This window comes from Malaya genurostris, chromosome 3 (genome assembly GCF_030247185.1).
Source record: "Malaya genurostris strain Urasoe2022 chromosome 3, Malgen_1.1, whole genome shotgun sequence".
Taxonomy (NCBI): domain Eukaryota; kingdom Metazoa; phylum Arthropoda; class Insecta; order Diptera; family Culicidae; genus Malaya; species Malaya genurostris.
In genome coordinates this window covers 3,960,740-3,977,619 of record NC_080572.1, presented here as the reverse complement: position 1 = coordinate 3,977,619, position 16,880 = coordinate 3,960,740, and the positions used below count along the sequence as shown (strand labels likewise).

The following is a 16,880-nucleotide window of genomic DNA, read 5'->3' as shown; positions in this document are numbered from 1 at the left end:
AGTGGTCAGTCAGTCAGATGCCGCATGCTCGGTATTGAATCACAGTAAACCGGAGAAAGACATCAACATCCTCCGAAGCGTGAAAAACCTGCTTTTCCAAACAACTGACTGGCCTACTATGAGCTGTTCCTGGGGGAAAGCTGACTGAGATGGTAAATTCGAGAGCCGATTGAGTGCAGTCGTTCACTCACGTTCTCTCGCTTATTCGTATTCGTATCGAGTGTTCATGTTGATGCCCCTGTAGCATTCGGAACTCATTCTCGCTCGGTAGCGTGGGAAAATGTGCTGACTGAGTGCGGATTTTTCGAACTGACAGCATTGAGCAGGTGTTTTACGGTGTGTTCGTTTGGAGTAATGTTGCCGAGTAGATTTTTACATTGGAATTGAATTTTCCTCAATTTTTGGAATATTTTTGCATAGTTAATGCATACTATTGTCCAGACGAATGCATTCATCGCAGCTCGAAATTGAATGTGGCAACACCGTCGCCCACACGCAGGATATGCTGAACTGTGGGAGCCCTCCGCCAAGGGGGGCCACGTTGGGGTAGGACAGACGAAGGAACACCGTTCTCGGTGTGTTGCCTGCGGATGACACAGACTGCTTGTCTGGCGAAAAACCGTTTCGAGCCAATCGTGAAGATGTGCAAGCAGTTTATCGCGACCGACCAACGTGGCAAGACCTGTGCGACCGGAGGACACTTTCGACTTTCGTGTTTGGCCAAAGGGACACACCGAAAGGGCAGTGCGATTCGATGGACTTCTGCATCCAAACGAAATAAAATTAACAGCAGTTGGAAACAATCGGTGAATACTCGAGGGTTGTTTAATATTTTTATCACGAAACTATGATGAGCACTCATTTCGATCGAGTAACAGATAATTGGTTTAGAATTTTTTTATGATTGTGATTTTGATTAGATACTAAAATAACTAGAGCGTAGATTAGCCCATAAACTCACGAGGTAGATTAAATCTAGTTCCCCTTAGTAGAGTGTATCCGTCCCTTGTCCCGTAGTTCAGTGAAAGTGAGCGATCCATGTTTGAAACAGTTTATTCTTTGTGGTATTTCATGTAAATATAATATGACTTAGGGAGAAATCAGACTTAATCATAGTACATAGGCTATCTTCTAGAGAAAAGCTAAGCTCACTTAATTTTAGAAACGGTTGTGATTGTTGGCTTTTCCTGGTGAGAGTGTTCACTTAGCGAAAATAAAAGCTTTGTGGTTAGTGTAGAAATTAATTGAAGTTTCTGTGCACGATAATAAGTTAGTGTAAGAATAGTCGCAACATTGTCCTAGACATGAGCCGTGAGTGTACTTGAATTTAATTAAAAGTCCCAAGCAACGAAGGGAAAAATCTCCACGAAAGTGTTCCATAAATTCAAAACGGTGGAATGAAATCAAGTTACAGTGCGGTTTCGTTCCCTTCCTGAGACAATTTTTGTGTATGTTTTCTCTACCGAACCAAATAGGCTCTCGTATTTTGCGCGGAAAGGACAACGTTTTCTCGTTTGACTCATTTTCGCATAAACATTTCCACTCCACGTCCACAAGCAAAACGGTAAACGCAGTAGAAACATTTAGTAAAAGGCGGCAGGCAAGTTCGTTTCATGTTTTTTTTTTTTTCTACTGACTTAAGTCACACTCTTTCCGGCACACCGGCTGCTACTGTGAGCCCTCTTATTTTTACTGTCCGTGTACGGGCAACCGTAAGACTATCTAATCCTGTGAAATATCGTCGCTTGCCTTTTGCTTGGAGCGAATCTGTAAGTGAATGAATCTTGGTGACATTCTGCCACGATATAGATACTCTAATAGGCAAAAATACTATTGGCAGCTCAAGCAGACAAGCAAAACTAAAAAAAAAACTTAAGAACCTTTGGAAAAATTGTGCAACTGAACCTTTTTACCGAAACCAGAGGAAAATAATCACAAACTGTAAACACGTAATAATTCCCCACGTCTGCCCAACGAACGGAAAAACGGGAGATCGGAAGTGTATATTCAATCTCATCCCCGCCGAAAGGAAAGAAAAACTATCATCATGTACCAAACTATCTCCGTTTCCGCCTGCTGCCTGACGGAAAGCGCTGACTTCCATCAGGGCTAGTGTAAAAAAAAAGTAAGTGTGCGACAAGTGTGCAGCACGTGCCGTAACTGTACCGAAGAAGGCATAGCCTGCTGTTGTAAAACGCAAGCCAAATCCTAGCCCACAGACCTGCTGCGGAACCAAAGTGTTGGGAAAGCACCCGTGGTGTTGGTGAGAAGAGAAAAATACACACCGTTCAAGAAATCCAAGTGAGCACCGTTGCAAAGTTAGAAGAAACGCGAGCAGCTAGGCTAGCGGCAGACTGAAGTGTTTTTTTTCACCCGGTTCGACCTCGAACCAAGGAAAGGACTCTTCGTGTAAGGTAAGTGGTAGATGCTATGGTGATGGTGATGATTACGATCAAACGGAAGAGTGCTTGTTTGCTCATTGTTTTGGCCTTTCACACGACGGCTGATTAGGTGAGAGTGCTTTAAAGGGTTCCGGGAGTTTATGGCACAACAATTCGAGGTAGAATGGCTTGGAGAGCACGAGTTCCAACTTATTTTCGATTTTGGGCATTTTTAATTACGATCAGAATTTATTCACCGCAAAATTGTAATTTTTGAGGCACGTCGATTATTTGTCGAAAAATAATGACTGGATAAATTACCGAAATTGACTGGATAAATGAAATTCTCGAGAACTTCTGTCTTGCAACAAAGATGCTCCTGTATTAGACAGAATTGAATTCAACTTAGTGGAGAATTTGACTAACTGTGCAAAATAGACGCTTGAAGAAAGTGTTTAATAACTTTCTTGAGTTTTTTTTAATTCCTGTTTATATGTTCTATATGTGCAGATACGGCATGCAGTATAAGCTCAAGTTCGAAAGTAGCGTTTATTATATAAGTTCGAATTTGTTTTTGAGAAAATACTACAAATATAAGAATTTACTACACTTTATTCATTCTGCCCATTGTTTAATGTTTCTCCAACTTTGGATAATCACGTTACTCTCTCCGTTCTCTGTATAAAGATATTTTTTGTGCTAAATAAAATGATATATGATAATAACTTTTTGAGAAACCTCCCCCCCAAATAATTTTTGGAACTTGCCGCCCCTGATCGATAGCATCATAGTTGATCATAAACATATTAGTAGTGACAATCTTTAAATCTCCTCGGTAGAACATAGGTTAGGGATTAATTAAATGAGCTTCTCTTCAACTTCTTTTTGAGATTTCTGCACTGCTCAAGGGGTGAGCACAGTGTGATTGCTTTCAGTTTTACTTGAAGATTGGAAAAAATCGATTTTTTCTCATGAATACTAAAAGACAAAAATTTGTAAAAATAGGACAAAAAATCGATCATTAAAATTCTATTGATGTTCTGCGGTATGTTTGAATCAAATTAGTGAATAATAAATAATCCAGGGGTGGAAAAAGCAATTTTTTGATTCACAGTAAATAAAAATAGTCAGTATTACCTTTTCATATCACATATTTATTTTAGATATTATAATGAATTTTTGAGGAAAACATGTCCAATCACAAAGCATGCTTTGCAGCTGAATAATATTACCCTATTTAATTTGAATATTAAACACAGAAGAAACAGTAGTGCAGGATTTTTCTTCGTCAATTGATACGCACCATTCGAACGCTGCACCAAATGCTGCGCTCCTGTTACTTCTATTAATCAAATTCATGTAACAATGGGGTTTCATTGGGTTTAATCTAAATAATGCATGAACACCATCATCAGCATCAACCTGCTGGAAATAAAACAAAGTCTTTTGTCGCTATAATCACTGTTTGCATTGCGTGTTTACTAATGTTGCATTACAAGTTGCTATTGTGCAGTGAAAACTGTTAAATTGACATTATCAATGTGATTCCGAACCAAACTGATTATTTGCATAAAACCTTCATCTAGCATTCATTTCCCTTCTACTAGTATTCATTTTATTGCGAATTAAACAACAGGTTGTGAAATTAAACATGGTTTGTAACAAACGAGAACATGTGTTGAAACTTCGTAAATCGCGCCGTAACGGAACCGATTTTTTCCCAACTCTGGTAATAAGGACTCTGGTTAAAGGAGCATTCCTGAAAGTTACAAATTGACAATGTTTTCCAATAGGAGCACCCTCATGCATATAAATTGACGAAAAATCATTGATGTACGTGCTTCTTAAATATTCCTTATCAACCATCACTAAACTTCCCAAAGATATAAAATTGGCAATTTTCCACGATTTTAAAACTCATATTTGATCTTGCTCATATTTTCTTCCACAATGCTCAAAGCTGATCGAATCGTCCAGTGATTTGATCGTTCAGGAAGCACTGATAATAGTAGTCTAAAATCACTCACGATTTTGTGTGACGCAAGATCAGTGTATTGATTTTGATCAATGTGATTCAAAGATCACTTATCAACTGTTCTTTAAAAAAATATATCAGGAGTGATCTTTATTATCATCTTCGCTAGTGATTACGATTTGATGATTCGTTGATCTTGATTTTTCCATCTTCGAAATTAACAGTTTCACTGCCTGTAAAGTTCAAGAATTCAACTGCAGGATCTTCTACATATGGGTGTCGCTTTCTAATTAGATGCAACAATTTGGAAAAATGATGCCTAAACTATTCGTAGATTCTCAGCAAAACGTTCTATCAAATGAGCATAAAAATCAATCTCGCCATATTTTTCGAATGTATTTCTAATTCTGTTTACATATTTGACATAGAAGGTAATTTGAAATGTATGTGTCAGACCAGTTTTAAAGGTTTATAAACTCTTTGTGTTAATTTATAACCTCTTAATGTTAATTTATATGCCAGTTTAAATTTTATTTGGTGGAGTTTCTCTGATAAATAACCATAAGGTTAAAAGTTTCTTAATTCTGGAATTGCAGAATGGAAAGTTGAATCTAAATAAAATTCAATCCACAATAACTTCGTTTTGAACCGTAAAAAAGTTGCAAGTTCGTGAAAATTGATCGATACCAGTTCCATTTTGGATTTATTTAATTTTAGATTTTTACATCGTGATGTAAATGAACGACAATAACAAAAAAGTTTTCTTAACATGAAAGAAACATTCATTTATAATGCTTTTTATCAAAAAATCTCTGCGTGTGATACTGTTTGAAACATAGCGAATTTCAAAAAGTGATTGAGCGTTATATTAACGGCTGATAAGTGTAACTTATCGTTGAAAATCCCCTTAAGTAGTTTTGAACACGAGAACCGAATTAATATTCTATGTATGCCAAAACCGGACTTGAACTTTCCTGAACAGAAATCGTTTAAAGTCAGTTTTTGTGTAAAATCTGGACAAAAAATTTTGAATGGGATAAGCGGATAAAATCTTAGCCGGTACTTTGAGAGCAAATGTGCTGATTTTTGCATGGAAACGTGTTCCCCACGACAGTGGGATTCATTCCACATATTTAATTTTATGTATCGTTTGCCGTATTAATTAAACATATGAGCTTGCAACCCACAACTTAACCTACAACTTTTTAAGACCTAAAAGATTTTGGAAAACTGGATATTTATGACGAATTAAGTTCGATAATATATGTCTATTAAAATATTTTTCGGAATCAAAGTGTAAAAAATAACTTCAATAATCGATATTATTTGAAAAGCAATTTAAAATAATGAAAACTACTAACGGGATTACTACACAGTTCGAAAAAATCTTGTGATTTTACATCTTATAAGATGCACATAAATGGAGCGTCGTATTTCACACAAAATTACATGGCTTGATTCGAATGAAATAATAAACAAAAGATCGTTAGCAGTAGCGCGACTTGAACCGAGAAACATTAGATCACAAGCACATCGGTCACTCAACTGAACCACAGAGCTCATATCTGTTCATGGAATAATTGTTGCATATAAATCCATACAGTGGCACTTGGTAGTCGAGTGCAAATTTCACTCGGAGTGTGTAAAATTCTGTGCGAATGGAATATTGCGTCATTTGAAAAATTTAGTAGTTGTGAATTGTATCGTTTGTAGAATTCTGTCACCTGTAAAATTCATAATTTTTTTTTCTGTGTATATTCAATTCTAGATCATATTTGAATGGTTTTTATGTATGACAGCGCATACAATTTTACATGAATTTTAAGGTGGTGTTGAGTTCCGCAAATTTGAAAACCTGATCATTAACAATTGCACCGTACGCCAAGGAAAGTAATCAAACAAGTATCAGAAAACACAACTGCCAAAAATGTAGAGTTTAATATTCTTACAAAATTGTATAAATGTTATATTGATATCGGAGACTAATCGGAGAGTTAAGTCAATTGAATCTCGTTCTTGGCTAAATGCCCTCGAGACCGTACAAAACGTTGTACATTCATTTCTGCCGCGGTACTTAAATGCGCGAACGAGTTTTTTTGAGATAGCAGCTAAAGTTCTTCGCTTGCGCCTGGTTGTCTTCTAAGAAAGAGAACAAATTTGTCTAAGCGCAATATGCACAAGGTCTGCTGCTACTGTGTGTAATATATAGTTTCCACAATTTAGAAAATTATTTCAATTTTAGATTTGTTGCCTAATTTGTTAATTCACGGTGTTCGGTTTTTTGATTCACAATCGGATATCTCAATTCACATTTTCGTGCGTAAAATGGGCGTAGGGTCTAAACGATGAAAAAAATTATCATTTTTGCGATTTTTTTTCCAGAATTATCGTTCAACAAAATAAATTCGAATCTTTTGCATGATAAAAAGCATAATTCGAAAAACCTTTGTAATTTTTTCGTGGAAAAATATTGAGAAATAAGTCGGTGAAGGGGTATTTTTGAGAACGCTTCTTGAAAATCATGATTTGCGGTGTCCACTGTATCTCAGCGCAGACTAAGCAGAAGTCAACAAATCAAAGCAGCATAGTTAGAGTAGAAGTTTTTCTAGACCCCAACGTTTCTGTTTGATTTTTTTAAATTTTTTAAATTTTTGGTGGTTGTTCAAAGTGAAAACTACGATTTTCCACGAAAAAATCCGCCATTTTGTAGCTGTTAAACCTCCCCAAAGTAACAAACAACGAAAAGGAAAACGTTGGGGTGTGGTTTTTTATATGTAGAAAGTGTGTGCAAAATTTGAAAAAAATTGGTGCAGTAGTTTTTGAATGACGATGGACACGGACTTTCAAAACCTGCTTTCGAGGAAAACGCGTTTAAAGGTTTTTGTCTATAAAATGAATGGAAACAATTGATTACTCAAGGGAGCCGGTAGGGTTTAACATTTTATTTAACTACAAAATCATATTTTTTCGTTCATAATTTATTAAAACGAAACATTTCAAGAATGTTTTATCAAGTTTTGAAGTCAATCGAAGTAGAAATCTTGGACCTGTGCGCCGAGCTCTTGCTTTTTCGTAGAATGAGATAGCCATAGATTAAGGTCCATAACTTCCAGAGTTTCGTTCAAATAGGCTTGAAAATTTCGATAGTTTATTAGAAGATCCTCAGTTACATTTTTATCGTGATTGCAATGTATATGGGTTTGCTTACTTTTATTTGACAATGCGAACCGCGCCGCTCGAAATTTATTTTCACATTGTTGGGATTTCGATCACTCGAAAGCGATACAAAGTTCAGTCGAATCAATTTTTTAAATAGTCATTTCTAGAGACTCGATTCAAGATGCAAAATGCTTGGTACATGGAGTTCTAATATTAAACGGCGATGATTAGTTGACCATCAAATGCACAGTGTATTTCACTTCGTAGTTGAAATGATTCCCGACCAAACTGGCTGCTGTAGCAATCTGGATGCGATGGTAGTCAATATGATTTCTTTGGTACACGGTTTTCCCCAGCCCAGAATAAATTGATCTGGATTTCAATCCTAGCACGCATTTTGCTGTAACAAATACAATATTTTTTTTTGGTCCGATTATAGAAAGATTTTAACCTTGATCATTTGCCTCTTCGGACTAGGAAAAACTTTCCAATCCTATGTGCGAGGTTGGGAATCGAACCCAGGAGGGTTGCGTAAAAGGCATCGACTTACCCATCACGCTATACTCGTCCCCAGAAGCAATATTCTTATGTTCTGATTTATACGGATTCAAGTAAATGCACGTAGAGATACGAGTTTTTCTTTTGCTTTACAAATTATAGCTTATTTGAATATTCAAGGATGAGTTTAGTACTCTTGGGAAATTTACCACAGCAACGATCATGATCAGACTGTAATTTTTTTTAAGGGCGTGAAATACTCAGAGTATGAATCAATCTTCTACCGGATTGAAAATGTTGTATACAATATAGATAGCAATATAGCAGTTTCTGTTAAATTTTCGGCAATCACCAACACTGGCTGCTGGTCTCTTCGAAGCATAGCTAATCGTTCACCGCTTGATCAACGAAATTTTTCCTAAGTAGCTGCTCATAGATGATATAGAAATGCAACTCATAGATGATATAGAAATGCAACAAAAAGTTGAAATATCCAAGAGGGAATTCACCAGCATGGCTCGCAGGGAGAGCTTTTTTGATTCCGTTTTCAAGAATGTGGCTGATAAGCCTAATGCTACAGATGCACATGAACTGTCCGAAAATACATTTCTAGCGGATGAAATTAAAACATTTATACTGTAGGAATATCTATTTAATACATGGAAAACTTGTTTTATACAACTTTTATACAGTTACTACGTAACTGACATGAATGGCATCCATTAGCCTTTGAAAGTTTTTAATATGAAACGTTTCTGGTGAAATGAAGAGATTTTCTGTTCTGCGTTTTGCTGTCTTCGTTCTTCGCCAAGTATAGCATTTGAATACAGCAATTTCGTTTACCTGAATGGTTAGGGGCTGTCCATAAAAGACGTCACGCCGCAAGGGGGAGGGGGGTGTTTCATAAAACGTGACCTTTTGTGACAGGGGGAAGGGGGGGAGGTTTTTGGAATGTGACGTCCAATATTTTCAATGAGCGCATTTTTGAAATACCTAATTATATTACTGCTTGGCCCTATTTCCTGAAAAAATCTCCACAATAAACGTTTACAATTTATAGGAAAACGTGTATTTGTTGATGTAAAAGCTTCTTCTTGTAAATTCGGAAATGAATGATGCAGGAAATCATTTCTGTTGTAATCAGCAAAAGTGCACGGAGGAGCGAGTAAATTAGCGAAAAGAATGCATTTTGCCTAATATGAGTAAAAAAGAAAAAGATGCCTTCAAACGGTATAACTTAAGTTATGCACTGACATTTTTTTCAGTTATTTAATTTTCTAGCATTGATAATAGTATATCATAAGAATTTCTCTTATCTGATTCTGGAGCAGTTGATTCAATTGTACTCCATTTGAAAAAGGGCGGAAGATCAACGATTTCAGACGTAGATCATGTCATGTCTTATCTTGATCATATGTGATTTTCCTCCACCAACATCAAAGATTATCAAATCATCCAATGAATGAACTTACATAAATCAAGAATCATTCTAGCTCAAAATCACTACCCATTGTGTGACGGAAGATCAGTACCGATATTGATCGATGTGATTCAAAATTCACTGATCAACTGATCTTGAAAAGATTCTCCGGCAGTGATCTCGTTTCGATGAGGTTTTGGTCTTTATTTTATCAGTCCTGTATGCTACACTAAGGAAATATTATTCTTTACCTAAAACAATAATATATAGGTGTACCCCTAGGAGGAATAAAACAGATGGTTCAAATGTTTCATCAATTCCAATACTTTTGTTAATTTATATAATTGATATTAATAAAATAATTCCGATGATTTTGTAGTTTTAGGGATATTTTTTAATCTAATGACAGCATGTAATAAAACGGTTCTTCCCTCATATTTGTATGGTTTGTCATACATATTGAGAATGTATTGAGATGAATTTTATTTATTTTGAATTCGTGACATGTGACATAGGGGGGTGGGGGGTCTTTGCTTCTGTGACAATTTGTGACAAAGGGAGGATGGCGAGTCAAAAATCGTCAAAAAAAGCGTGACGTCTTTTATGGACAGCCCCTTATGACAAAATCAACAGATATGCTAGTAAGATCAACAACATTTTAGGTGAAACAACCAATGCGATAAACAACAATTGAAATATTTTAATTTTGTGATCTGCCGGTTCTCCGTGTCGGCCAAATGTCCGTACCTCAGACTTCAAATTCAGACAACAGTCGTTCTATTTTTCTTAAATATTTTCATTCACTCTTTCTTCAAATATTTATTATTACCTTCCTTGTTTTCCAGATTTTTTTCGTTGGCACGATGTCAAATCCCGCCAAAACCTTCGTGAAAGTGGAAATCTTTTTTCCATCTTGATAACTACTTGACAGACGGTGCGAAAGTTTGCGCACGTACACATTACACTCTAAACTAGTTTTAGCTCATGGAATGAAAAGTAGCACACATAAAAATCGTTTTCCCAATCTCTTCATTCGTTTATAATTTGAATATTCGGCGTTCTCTTCAAAAGTCCGAATTCTCCAATCTTCAATTTGTATCGCAAGTTATGGTTATAAGTTCATCATTTTAATTAGCCTTGAAATTTTTAGTTTTGGTTCACATTACTAGGGAAGTTATCGATTAATCAGCAAAAATGAACTGCCCATCGTAATAAAAATAGCGATGAAAATAATTCAATCAGAAACCTTTTCTTGAATAACTATTTCGATAATTTAGGCCAAGTATTCGAACAGGTAATAAAAAACTCTTCCACCAATTATGCTTAAATGTTCCCGTTTCACTCTACCAAATTAGCACATACAAGAAGAGAGCTCGTGGCCGTGTATGTCAGCATCCGAGAACCGTGCCATAAAATGCAGAAAGACCAGAATGTTCCGAGCGGCGTAGGAATAAGTTGACGCTTATAATTCGCAGAAAAAAAACTAACTCTCATTCGAACCGTAGATGCCGCCACCAGTTGTGGAAGGATGTCGCAACGAACGGCGATGATGAAGTTTCTCTAGTCTTCGTCTTGTGTCGGCTGTCACATAAAACTGCTACCGCTGGTGTTGAATCGGACTTCTTCATTACGGTATGACCAGGGTTAAAGGACACACATTTTGTGACCGAATTCAAAAATTAGGTAGAAAACTGTCACGTGATAGATTATCTCGAATGGTGGGCATCTTGTATCTCAAAACAGTCTCTAGCGCTTAGCTTGCTCCGGAAGTGTGTAATAAACCTAGCGCACCTCCCCCCCCCCCCCCCCCTTCATGATCATCCCTGAACAATCAGTACAAGATTTCATTTAGTTTTCACAGAAAATCCGTTGTGCAAATTTTTCAGACCATTCACTCACATCCTGCTAGAACTGTGTTGAACGGTAGCAAACAAGGTGGGGTAGGGCGGTTGATCCGGAGACTGATGCGGCCAGATATTCTCGCGAGCCGTTTCGTTAGCATATTTCAACTTTTCTTGAGTGAGAGCTCCCGAAGCATAGACGAACAGTGCCATCGGGTGACGACTGCCGGCGCGCACCGTCTGTCTGCGGGTTTCCTTCTCTCGTGCCACACTTTTTACGACACTTCAAATTGAGCCACATTCGTTGCATAAATGAATGACTGTAGGAAAAGAATGGATGAATGAGAAGCAAACTACAGAAGGCAGCCTTATTGCTGCTGTTGTTCCCAGTCTCCACATTTCCACCCCTCATTAGACCTAAAGCGGACGATGGGTGGTGAGTAGGAAAATCCACCAGGAAGCAAGCACAGGAGGAAAAATGCTTTTCCCGTTTCGTTTGTCCTCTCCCACAGCATTCGAAGTAACCGACCCATTTTTTTTTATCCGTCAACCGGACTGCGGAGAGAAGCTATAGGAAGTGCCATTCTTCCGTTTATATTTTAGTCCCGTTCGTTCGTTGGTCTGTGGACTTTTCGGTTCGAGCTTTTCTTCGAAGGAAACCCCTTCTCGGAATGCTGATTTTTTTTTTCTACAACCGAGACGTCGCTGCGTGAAGGATCTCACGGTGGAGTGTCACAATCCTGATGAAATTAATTATGCAATTTTTTATTCAAATTAATAAAAGTGGAATTGTCATGGATTTGTGAGAATCTGGGATTAAATTAACGTCCGGGCAGTGTAGCTAAAGCGATTTTCCTACTACTGTAAAAATAAAATTATGGAAAATTTAAACACGTTGATTCGAGAAAAAATACTGAGCAGTCGTCATCTTTCAATCTTTCAAAGTAGAAAAATTTTAAATAAGCGTAATTTTGTCGGCCCCAAATTGAATTAGTATCATTCGATAAGTTACGGAAAACGTTGCGAAATTCGAACCGCAAATGACGCGGAAAATCAAAACCCGAGGAGGTGGAATGGTTCCGAACCGGGTTTGACACGATTTTCGCATTTCGAGCCTGGTGCGTAAAATTGTTTTCCTTCTTTTGTTTCTGCGGTTCGCCCGTTCCACTGAAGCAAACGGATACATTAACACTTTCAAGTTGAAGATTTTTTTTTATTATATTTGTTTAGAAAAGTTCCAGCACCGCAATTAAACGACTCGAGTGGTTCCGAATCAGTGGTTTTATTTGGGTTGTTTTTTTTTGTTTTCCACCGAACAGACGACTCGCTGTCCTTTCAATCAGTTCTTGAAATGAAAATTCGTCTTTTCTCGAACAGATACATAAGTGTTAAAAATGGTTTTTAATCAGTGGCTATCCAACTTTTTGATTAAAAACTTAATGAAAATTACATACACATTTCAGTTTCTGGCTCATATTATTCCACCTACCGATTAAAAAAAAAAAAGATACGCATCGATTTAAATGGATAAAGCTTTGTATTTTCAATTGCAGATGATTGCAGATTTGACAAGAAGCGAGCAATGTCTTATTTCGCCTGCTGAAAATCTATGATGCGATACTGCCTTACTGACTTTTCCTAAGGGAGACGATGGCTTTGAAGGAGTAAACGACCTACCAGTTGGTTAGCATCGCTCTGATTGGCAATTTAAAGCAAAAGAGAAACTGTGCAGTTCCTTTCTTCTTTCTATACAATTTTCTCTACAAAATATCACAGAATAGAACATGATGAAGCAAATGATGCCTGAAAGTCATCACTTTTGACTAAACACGCAACTTAAATCTTAACAATTGTAATTTAATTCATATTACAATAGAAATACACAGAAACTGAGAAAGCACACGATTCAGTTCGGTTTTTCATCTCATCCAAGTCAGTCGATAAAACAAAACCGCTTACGTTCGGGACAGAAGAAACCATGTACAGTATTGTGTAGTGAACAATAGAACGACCTCGAAATGAGTGAACCAAACGAACAAAAGCTACCGCCGACACGAAAGAATACAATTGTTGTTGACTTCAGGCAGTGCAAAATTCGACCTTCGATACGAGAACTTGAAGGTTTGCTTAAGGAGCAAATGCATCTTGACATTAAACGTGTGCATTTACTTCAATGCAATAAGACGAATAATGTTGTTTACATCCAGTTTTATAAAGAGTTGGATGCAATTCATTTCGCTAAAGACAATAACAATGTGCACTATGTGGAGCACGAGAACATTAAGTACAACATTCCAGTATATATGGATGATAGTGCTATAGAAGTGCGTGTGCATGATCTTTACTCAAGCGTCACCGATTCCTGTATTCGCAAAAATATGTCTCAATACGGATAGATTCTCTCTATTGAAAAAGAAAAGTGGAAGAACTTTTTCCCCGGTATTCTAAATGGCGTAACATACGTTTATGACGCATACACTTGAAGAAGGTTATACCTTCTTATGTGATTTTCGGTCAAGAAACAAGAATTCCGTGCAAATCACTTGTTACCTATGACAATCAGATGGCCACATGTCAATATGGCCAAAAAGCTGTTCACTACGGTAAGCCATGTGATAAACTGGACAAGGAGGCAACTACTCCAAAGGACAACGGTGCTTCCTTCACACAAACCCAACCAGCAATTGCAACCAATATACAACAAGGTGCATCTACAGCAAGTAGCAACGAAAAGATGACGGAAATCGACAACAATACCATCGATGCGGCAATGGATGACGAGACGAACCACGAACGAAGTGCCCCTCAATCCTCGCAGGAGGGAAATGGAAGCTCCTCTCCCACTAGAAAAAGGGTGATAACGAGATCCAACTCAAAAAAAAAAAATTATTTAAAAAATCGGCTCAATCGGCCACGTAAAGCTTGTACGCAAATAGGCCTGAATTAAAAATATCTTTAAAAAAAGCACACGATTCAATAAATATAAGCGAAATTATTGCTAAAACTTCAGTGTTACATGAGACATGTCAGAGAAAGGTTGCGGTGACGACGTTGTTGCTAGTCAGCAAGCATTACACGAAATGTCACAGAACGGCCCAATGCTCTGACAGGGTTGCTTTGATCAAATATAATAAGCTCGCCCGCGGTGACTTAAGGGCTGAGGCCAGGGTGTTTCAGGGCGTTTTAGAGGGCTATTTTCACGCTTCAAATCTGATTTTCTCAGAAACGGGGACGAATATTAAAAAACCCAACTGACAATCTCTTAGAAAATTAGTTTTGATTATTCTGTGGAAATTTCAGAATGATTCATTGACTTTAGCGGTCGGGATAGTCTTTTTTCTGAAGGAAGAATTGCATAGCTGAAAACTGAAACTTTCAACTTGTTCATTGAATATCTCGCCTTCAAAAGCATCGATCAAAAATCTATCCTGACAATGTCTAGATAATTTAATTCAGATGCGATTAGTGCATAAAAGCATATATGTTGTCGCGATAAAAATTAAGTGAATGTTATTTTTGTGGAGGTAAGTCGATTTCTATGTCGGCGCCATTTTAGTTCCCTGGTAACGTAACGAAACATAAGAGAGAAATAAAATCGGCTCAGCAAGGCTGCCAAACAAGCGGTAGCTTCATTGGATTTCATGTGATGTAGTCAAACTTGTAATAGAAAATATCAAAGCTTTCTTGGACACCCGGCCACATCGAGAGTCATTTTGCACATTTGCGAGAGAGCATGGAGACCTACTGGCCTCAGCCCTTAAGGATCATGCGTGTTTCGATGAAATGTAATGTTATGTCGTTTTCGCTTGAAAAACCTGCAACTGACCAAAGATATATTTCATGAAACAAACAAATTCCACGAAATTGTATTGGATGCGCATCCAAAAAATAAAACATTTTTGATGTCAATAATTTATTATGATAATCAATAATTTTTAACTGACTTTTTTTTATTCGATTTCGATGTTTGTAATATTTTAAAAAATATTCACAGTAATGGTTCGTTACTTCCTGGTAATATTATTTTAACTTATAGAAAAGTGCGGCGTCTCTCCCCACTTTACCATACCGTCATCAGTGAAAAACTGATATGATGCTTGTCTTTTTTGATAGCACGAATTTAATGCTGTTCTTAGTTGCTACTTAAGTGATCGAAGATTTTTTTTAGTCCAAACTACATTCGATTTCCTGCTAAAATTTGCTTCAAAATCATTGTTCATATAGTGCTTGAATACAATGTTCCATTTCATCAAGATTTTTATGCAATTCAGCAGTGTTAGCAAACTAGAACTGTTTTATTTTCTTTGTTGAGATGATTGAGTACGAAATACGTTTATTTTTATATAAGAAAAATAAAACTTTATTAAAATTTGTCATATTGCTTTAAAGTTCAAATCATGCAACGCTTTGTAACAGTGTGCAGAGAATTTCTAAGGCTTAGTCGTACATTCAATAAAACTGTAAAAGTGTTTTGCAGTTTCATATATATTATAATAAACAATGTGTAAAAAAATGTTATAAATAACTGCTTTTAGTTTCAAATAACTGGACTCGAAAATTAAACTTATTTACGATAATGTTACAGACTTAATTTGTTTTAAATATTTGGGAAGCAGTTTGTTGTGTATTTCCGGTAAACTTATTTGTGTCTACACGAAATTTTTTCTCGAAAATAGTTCTCTAAGAGTTTTGGATGCTCTGGAAAGGACCGTTTAGTTTGTTGATGTTGGTGATGAAAGGTGCTTATCACGATCATTTAGGACTCCATGATCGAGGTGATTCTGCATTTTACTCGAATGCAAAGAAACAGAAAAATTTCGACAAATATATGTGTGCAGCGTGAGCAGCACACAAAACAAATCCATAATCGGATCTTTTGCAAACAGAAAAATCATTCACCCGATTCAAAAGTTAGTCTTTTGTTATTGTATGTCACATAAAAGACGTGTGCAAAGCTTCATTCAAATCGGAGTAAGTAAAGTCTAATTCTCTGCGAAATCGCACTCAACTGTTCTAATCATAGTCCATCTACAGTTTCTTTTTTGAGCTGACGTATTTTTGTGTCACGGCAATTAGAACATCTCCAAAACTTGTTTTGTTAGTGTTAAAAGTGCTACGAATGAGTGATAAACATTGAAATACGGCTGGAAATAGTTGCATTGAGTTGATTCAATCACTAGAAATCTTGTCCATAAGATCCTAAGACCTTTCACTTGAATTCAAGTTTTGAAAAATCGGTTCAGTTATTTCGAAAAAAATTAATTGCACATTTTACGGTTTGTAGTATTTATACTTGATTCTTTCGACGAAATGATATTCAGTGATTGGTCTTCGAAAAAAAATGGTAAAAGTGACTTCTTTTTTTTCATTCAATAATCTAATTCTGAAGGCACACTGCTGCCCATACTCGCATATCAGTCCCATATAGATTTTGGCCAATTATGAGTTAGCTGGAGGAATGAAACTTATGCTCAATATACTCTCAGTAATTACAATAAAAGTTGAGGGTTTGTTCAGTAAAATGTGAAATAAATATCAACTCATGTTTGTCCCATATGCAAAATACCCGCATGTCAGTCCCATTCAGTGCAAATCTCAATAAATTC

General features: G+C 36.7%; 1 protein-coding gene across 5 annotated transcripts in view; it reads left to right on the top strand.

Annotated features, from left to right (window-relative positions):
* Window positions 1-422: 422 nt before the first annotated feature.
* The window catches only part of LOC131436773 (uncharacterized), a 607,210-nt gene continuing 590,752 nt past the window's right edge, over window positions 423-16,880 (top strand). For 3 of the 5 annotated variants that reach the window (XM_058605680.1, XM_058605679.1, XM_058605681.1), the window contains exon 1: window positions 424-2,414. The gene's annotated coding sequence lies outside the window, so the exon portion shown is untranslated. Of the gene's footprint in view, window positions 2,415-16,880 lie in introns of all 5 variants that reach the window. The other 2 variants (XM_058605678.1, XR_009230662.1) reach the window with 2 other exon arrangements.